Raw genomic sequence first — 6,766 nt, forward strand, 5'->3', positions numbered from 1 at the left:
CAAAAAAACAAAAAACCCACAAAACACAAAAACAAAAAAAAAGCCGCGAGCCTCCTTGCACAAAATTGATAGGTTTTTGTGTGTGTGTTTGTGTGTGTGTGTGTTTAACATTAGTTCATCAGTTGCCGCAGTATCACCTCCCAGGGTCTCTGCACAAACACAGCCACATAGCTTACTTTGTCATTTACAGCCTCATTGATTTTATTTGAAAGAAAGCCTATAGTGTATGAAGGGTAGAAGTAAAGAAAGGAGAACTGATTATATTCAAAAAGGCAAAAGCCAAACTTGAATTGCAGCCTGGGTGATCAATATCTGTTTCCAGAGAGCAATAATGTGCCACTTACTCCCAGGTGCTTCAGTACCAGAAAGTCCCACGGGACCCGGTCACCTCTATAGATGACCGTCCTTGTCAGTGAATATTGTGTAAATGACTTGGGCTCCATAATTTCACTAAGTCACTTGAGGATATTTCGTCAGTAATTATTTCTGGAAGGAAAGAAAGCAAATCTAAAGAAAGAAACTAAATACACTGTAGCAAGAAGTAACTCTTCAATCATGCTTTAACTTTTTACCATATTCTCAGCTATACAAAAAACTTTAGTTTGAAGATTTTAGACTGCTGTTAATTTGAAATCTGTTGTTCTTACTGTGGAGTTTGATTTGTTTGTTTGCGTTTTGTTTTTTTTATTATTAAAAAGATGATTCTTACTAGATTTAAAAAAGAAGAAAGAAAGAAAGAAAGAAAGAAGAAGAAGAATGGAGTCTGGTTGCTATTTTAAGGTAGAACCTGAGACTTTTTGTGGTTCTTCATGTCCTCTGTAAAACTTGGTGTCAAGAGTCATCAACTCTGAAGTTGTCCCTTCTGTTCTGCTTTATATTACTGCCCATCAGGAAATGGGAACCTGGTGAATATATAATGAATTGTAAAATATTTTAAATGTGTAACTTTTTCAACTGTGAAACTGACTATTGGTTTTTTTGATGAAAACAGCTGCTCATAAAGTATTTTGTGTAAAGTGTAGTTCTTATTAATCAGGAAATGATTACTTGATTAGATGTGTGCCCTCTTGAACTTTATCTGAAAGAGATTGGTAATTACCACAGAGACAGAGCATAACCCCTCTGTGGTCTCTGCTCGTCAGGAGCCACCTACGCTGGCATCACAGAAAAGACGAGGGACCTGATTTAAGGGCACAGTAGAGACTTATGGGCCCGTGAACTTCGCTGTGTTTCTTAACATAATTTTTGTAAGCTTGATGTCCATGCTTTCCAGCTCTTTGAAGAAATTTATTTCCAGCAATATGTTAATCTTTTCTGAATATTACAGCTTCCATTTTTTTCCTGTTTCTCTGCAAACTGCAGACCTGGGCTGGACCCACACACTACAGAATATTAAGGAATCACTTTTGATGTCTACAACATTGCTAAAATACCAGATTCAAAGGCATTTTGTGGCGTCCTAGATTGTGGTATGTCTGCTTCAGGTGTTTGGGGGGAAGGGGCCTGAGCAGGGAGAAGCACAAAGGGGCATGGAAGACTGGAAGTCACGGGGATGTTTTACACATACTAGAAAGGAATCACTTCCAGTTTGGAATTTTGAAGGTTGAACTCAGTCTTGACATCATCTTTAATTAGTAACTCTTAATGACAGAGGAGTACAGCTGAGCTGTTTTAAACAGACAAACAAAAGCATTTCAGTTATTAAAACTGAAAACATTATGTCATAGCCTGGAAAGTCTTTTATTTTTTTTCTTATAAAAATACTGTTTTTACTTTCTGGAAAGATGTTGGGCTTCAGCTCAAAAGAATTGCATTCCTGATAGCTCTGGTAGCTGTCTCCAAAGGTTTGTAAGGGAAATGGCCACGTTGCCACTCAGTGCTCTCACAGGACAGCAGAGAGAGTCTCATTGTAGGTTTTCAAGTCAGATTGGGCATGTGCTGCCCAATCGTGGAACAGGAGACGGGATGGGTCAGGAAATGGGGCTAAAATGTATTGCTCCAGCCATTTGGGAAAGCTTTATTGTCAGAGCAGCTCAAGGTGCCAGTTCTTGAGTGTGGTGCTCATAGCTTCTATGCTCTCCCGTGTTGCTCTGCTAGCACTGGCCAAGGCTCTGGAATGAAAGGTGTAAACAAATACCAAGGTTCTAAACTGCAGGGGGGGCTTGTTTATCCGGAGTCACCCAGATTGGATTGGCAATCCTGGGTGAGTTTTTGTGGAATTGTGCACCTCCATCCATTGTATTACACAGTGCCTTGTCCTTTGCTTGACTTTTGGGTATGGTAGGGTATCAGCCGTGTGCTAGTTACAGCAAAGGGAATGGGAACGGGGCGGTTATCACACTTCTCAGGTGTCAGAAAGAGTGTTGGTGGGCTGGACTGAAATGAGTCTCCTTACTGTGTGCTGTGGGCTGATTTTCACTCACTACCAGCAGTAGATGCCATTTCTCGTGGTAGTAAGTACCAAAAGGAAAATACTTTATAGGCCATGTGGACTTTATATAACCTTTCTACACACACACACACACACACACACACACACACACACACACACACACACACTGAGACAGGGTTTTTCTGTATAGCCCTGGCTGTCCTGGAACTCACTCTGTAGACCAGGCTGGCCTTGAACTCAGAAATCCTCCAGCCTCTGCCTCCCAAGTGCTGGGATCAAAGGCGTGCGCCACCACTGCCCGGCCAGAAGTATATATTTTTAAATACTGTTTTTGTTGATCTTCGGTGTTTCCTATTAAAGCGTGGGAATGTGGATCAGGTGTTAGAGAGCCCAATAAATGTGTGTGGAGTGGAGCCCTGGGCTTGAGCCCAGCACATCATAAACAGGGTATGATGACATATGCCTGTGCTTCCACACCTCAGGAGGTAGAGGCCAGAAGTTCAGGGCCATCCTCAGCTTACATTACTAATGTATGCATGCCTGGAATACTCTGGCTCCAAAAAGCCCCTACTAAACTTGGTAGTTCTAGTATGAATTCGCAAATGTAGTTATCTTTGTTGGATAAGAAAGAAAGAATTTAAGAAAGAAATACTTAAATAGAGTTAATATATGTTCCTAAGAGTAGCTAAGAAATGTGATTTTCTAGAAATGTTTTTGATAATGAAACCCAAATGAATTTGTTGTCATGATGGTGGGGTATTTCTTGGGGTTTTGTCATTTTATTGTTGGTAAAAGGTCTCAGTGTAGCCCAGGCTGGCCTCAAATTCAAGATCCTCTGGACTTAGCTTTGTGGTGCTGAGATAACCTCACACCAGGCTCAAGAATCCATGCTTCAAATGCAGCTGATGGTTCTGTTGTCATTTGGTCTTAGCCGAATAAAATCTAAAAAGTACATTGCTTTTGAACAGGACACTTTACTATGTTGGCAAATGCAGGACTGTGTAAAGACAGTGAGCTCACCCCTCCTTCCAGCCAGCCTGCTGCTCTCTGTTTGCTTGCTCCCTTATGGCCTTTGTCAGAGGCTTTAGTTAGACACATCCTTAGTGTTCTGTTCACCCTGCTCCCAGAAGTCCTCCGCCCAGCACTTCGTGTGCAGTTCTCAGCCTGGGAGTCAAATGACCCTTTCACAGGGATTTCAGCCCACTGGGGAACACAAATCTTTCCATTAGGGTTCATAACAGTAGTAAAGTTATGAACTAGTTTTATGGTTACTACAGCATGAGGAAGCTTGGGGACCGCTGACTTAGAAATACACATGACTATAGCCCACAACGTTGGATACCTCTTCTGTCATACTGTTCCCAGCAAGGAGTTCAGCCAGAGACTACGCCCACTGTCAGTGTCTGCTGTCCCCAACTGCACAGCCTCTGCCATTGTCCGTTCATTCCAAAAGAAAGAAAACTTACCTTGTGTCTAAACGGTCCTTACTGTGTGGTATAAGCCAAGAGCTCTGAGAATCCCTTTTGCTGTTTCTCTTGAAAGGCAAACTCTAGATTGTTTTGTAATTACTGAGAATACTTGATTGAAGGGCTGGAGAGATGGCTCCGTGGTTAAGAGCACTGCCCTTCCAGAGGTCCTGAGTTCAATTCCAAGCAACCACATGGTGGCTCACAACCATCTGTAATGGAATCTGACGCCCTCTTCTGGTGTGTCTGAGGACAGCTGCAGTGTACTCGTATACATAAAATAATCCATTTTAAAAAAAAAAAAGAAAAGAATACTTGATTGAAAAACTGAATCAAGCCAGGTGTGGCCACACATACCTTAAATCAGAGCATGCAGGAGGCAGAGGCAGATGGACCTCTGTGAGTTCCAGGACAGCCAGCCCTACACAGAGAAGAAAGACAAGAAAAACTGAACATTTTTTTTCCTGCCCTGGCAGTGAATAGTAGAGAGATGCATTCTAATTTCTCTAAAGCATAAGGAAATATTAATGCATTCCTTGGCTAGTGTGCTGGCATTCACAGTATCCATCAGTGGTAGAGTGTGCCTACCACAGTACATTAGACTTTAGGTTCAATTTCCAGTAGTAAAAACACAAGAAAAATTAGAGGCCTGGACACTGAAAACAGATTTAGACACTTGTCTTCTAAGCAGACGTGCATACATCCCTGTAGGTGTGAGTATGTGTGTAAAAGTGGGTAGGAAATGGGCTATTTCCTCGCATTCATTGAAAGCTACAATGTACATGGCATCAGTTTAGAAGCAAATTGCTTTCCCTCCGTTGTAAGCAGTGCAGGTGAGGCTGGATGTGTTCGCTCTGAGATAGGAATGAGCATCAGTGCTGCTTCCTACTTTAACAATTCAGCTTGTTGCCGCCTACATTTTACTGGACTGCCAAGTGGTTTGAACTTCAAATTGTCTTTGCTCTCCAACTTGTCTGTCTTCCCTAGCGTGAACCACTAGTCTCTTGTCTGCTTGGAAAACCTTTGTGATGAAGAAACCCACCTGGGGCTTCAGTGCTGAGGATGGTAGGAAAAGCACAAAGTCTATATTAAGTTGGAACTCAGACTTACCAGGAAATGATTCAACATTTATATTAAATTTGAGAAAATGACAGAATCTCAGTTTGCAGGATTTTGGTGGGCTTTTTTTTTTTAAAAAGTACATTTTGGCACACATGTATTTTATTACATATATTTTATTTTAGGATTTTAATATTTTATTACAGGAAGGTCTGTACAAAGCAACATTCACAACCTTTACAGAGCAGATCAGTTGACCCGGGGACTAGATAGAGGGTGGGGTAGCAGAGAGACACCGTCAGAGCTCACCAGCTCCCTACTGCCACCCGATAACCTAGTGGGCTGCTTCAGCTCAGTGTTAAGGGTTTCACAGCCACTGTGTCTGCATCACTAATTCAAGTTATCAAAAACTAAACTTACTGTTCCACACATGACATTTCTATGCCTAAAGATCGTCAAAGGAGACGTTCCTAAGGACTGACACCTGGGGAATTGTGAATGGATCCAAAGCCTGTTCATCCCACCCACAGAAGGCGAGATGCCAAGAATCCATTGCCTGTGGTTGCCACACTGCTAAGCCACCCACTTGACGAATTCGTGACTTGAACTTAGTTGCTAACAGTCTTAGAATGTTAAATGGCTTAGAATCAAGTGTGGCTTGATTACAACAGCATGTCAAAAGTTTTTTCAAAAGTCTCATTCCGTTGTCTCCAATGAAGGGTCTTCATTTTTTGTGTGTGGAACTGTAAAGGTACATTGAGGTACTTTGGGGAAACAGCAAGCCCCTCGGCTCATACATTCATTTTGATCTGGAAGGCTGTGTTGGCAGTCTTGTGACAATTAGTAGTCACCTTTGTTGGCTTTTTTTTTTTTTAACTTTTACGTGTATGACAGTTTTGCCTGCATGTATGTACGAGCACTGCATGCATGTACGAGCACTGCATGCATGTAGTGGCTGCAAGGCCAGAGAGGGGCTTGGATGTCCTGGAACTGGAGTTATGGATGGTTGTGAGCTGACATGCAGGTGGCCAGAAACCAAACTCAAGCCCTTGGCAAGAGAAATGAGCACTCTTAACCACTGAGCCCTCTCCAGGCCCTGGCAGGCTGATAGCAGGAAGATGACTCTGCATCCTGGGACCGACCATTCTAGAGCGGGGGGTTATCTGAGGGGAGTGTTAGATTCTGATGCAGCTTGCTTCACACTTCATCTCTTATGTTCCCACACAGCAGAGACTGCAAGGAGCCCAGGGAAAGGATCATTAACTAGGAAATGCCACAAAGTAAAAAGAACTGGTGCAGGACAAGGTCATATGCGAGCTACTATAAACAGTGGGGCCTGGAATGAAGCTTGAAGAACAAGCAACAGTACCTGTGGCAGACCTGGGTACTTTTTTATGGCTTTTCTCTACGTGTGTGTGTGTGTGTGTGTGTGTGTGTGTGTGTGTGTACATGAGTAGGTCTTTGTTCATTTGTTTTTTCTCTTTGTGGATGTGTCTAACAAGTCAAACAAGGGTGCCCACGCTTGCACAGCAAACATTTTACCAACTGAGCCAGCTCCTAATTTTTTTTTTTTTGTATGAGAAATGCTTTCATATGAACTGCATAAGCTGGCTGCTGAGTGTTGGACAGACAGACCCGGCAGTGGCTTGTTACATGCCAGCAAGTCCACCAGAGCTATAGTTACATAAAGGATTGACTGCCTTTTGCCTGTGAGGAGGAGACTACTTCCATGGCTTGTGTGAATGGAGACTTGGGAAAGAAAAACTGTTGAAGTAGTACATATTGTTTAGAATTAATAGAAAGTAGTCGACAGGGCTGGTGAGATGGCTCAGTGGGTAAGAGCACCCGA

Source organism: Mus pahari, chromosome 4, assembly GCF_900095145.1.
Source record: "Mus pahari chromosome 4, PAHARI_EIJ_v1.1, whole genome shotgun sequence".
Lineage (NCBI taxonomy): Eukaryota > Metazoa > Chordata > Mammalia > Rodentia > Muridae > Mus > Mus pahari.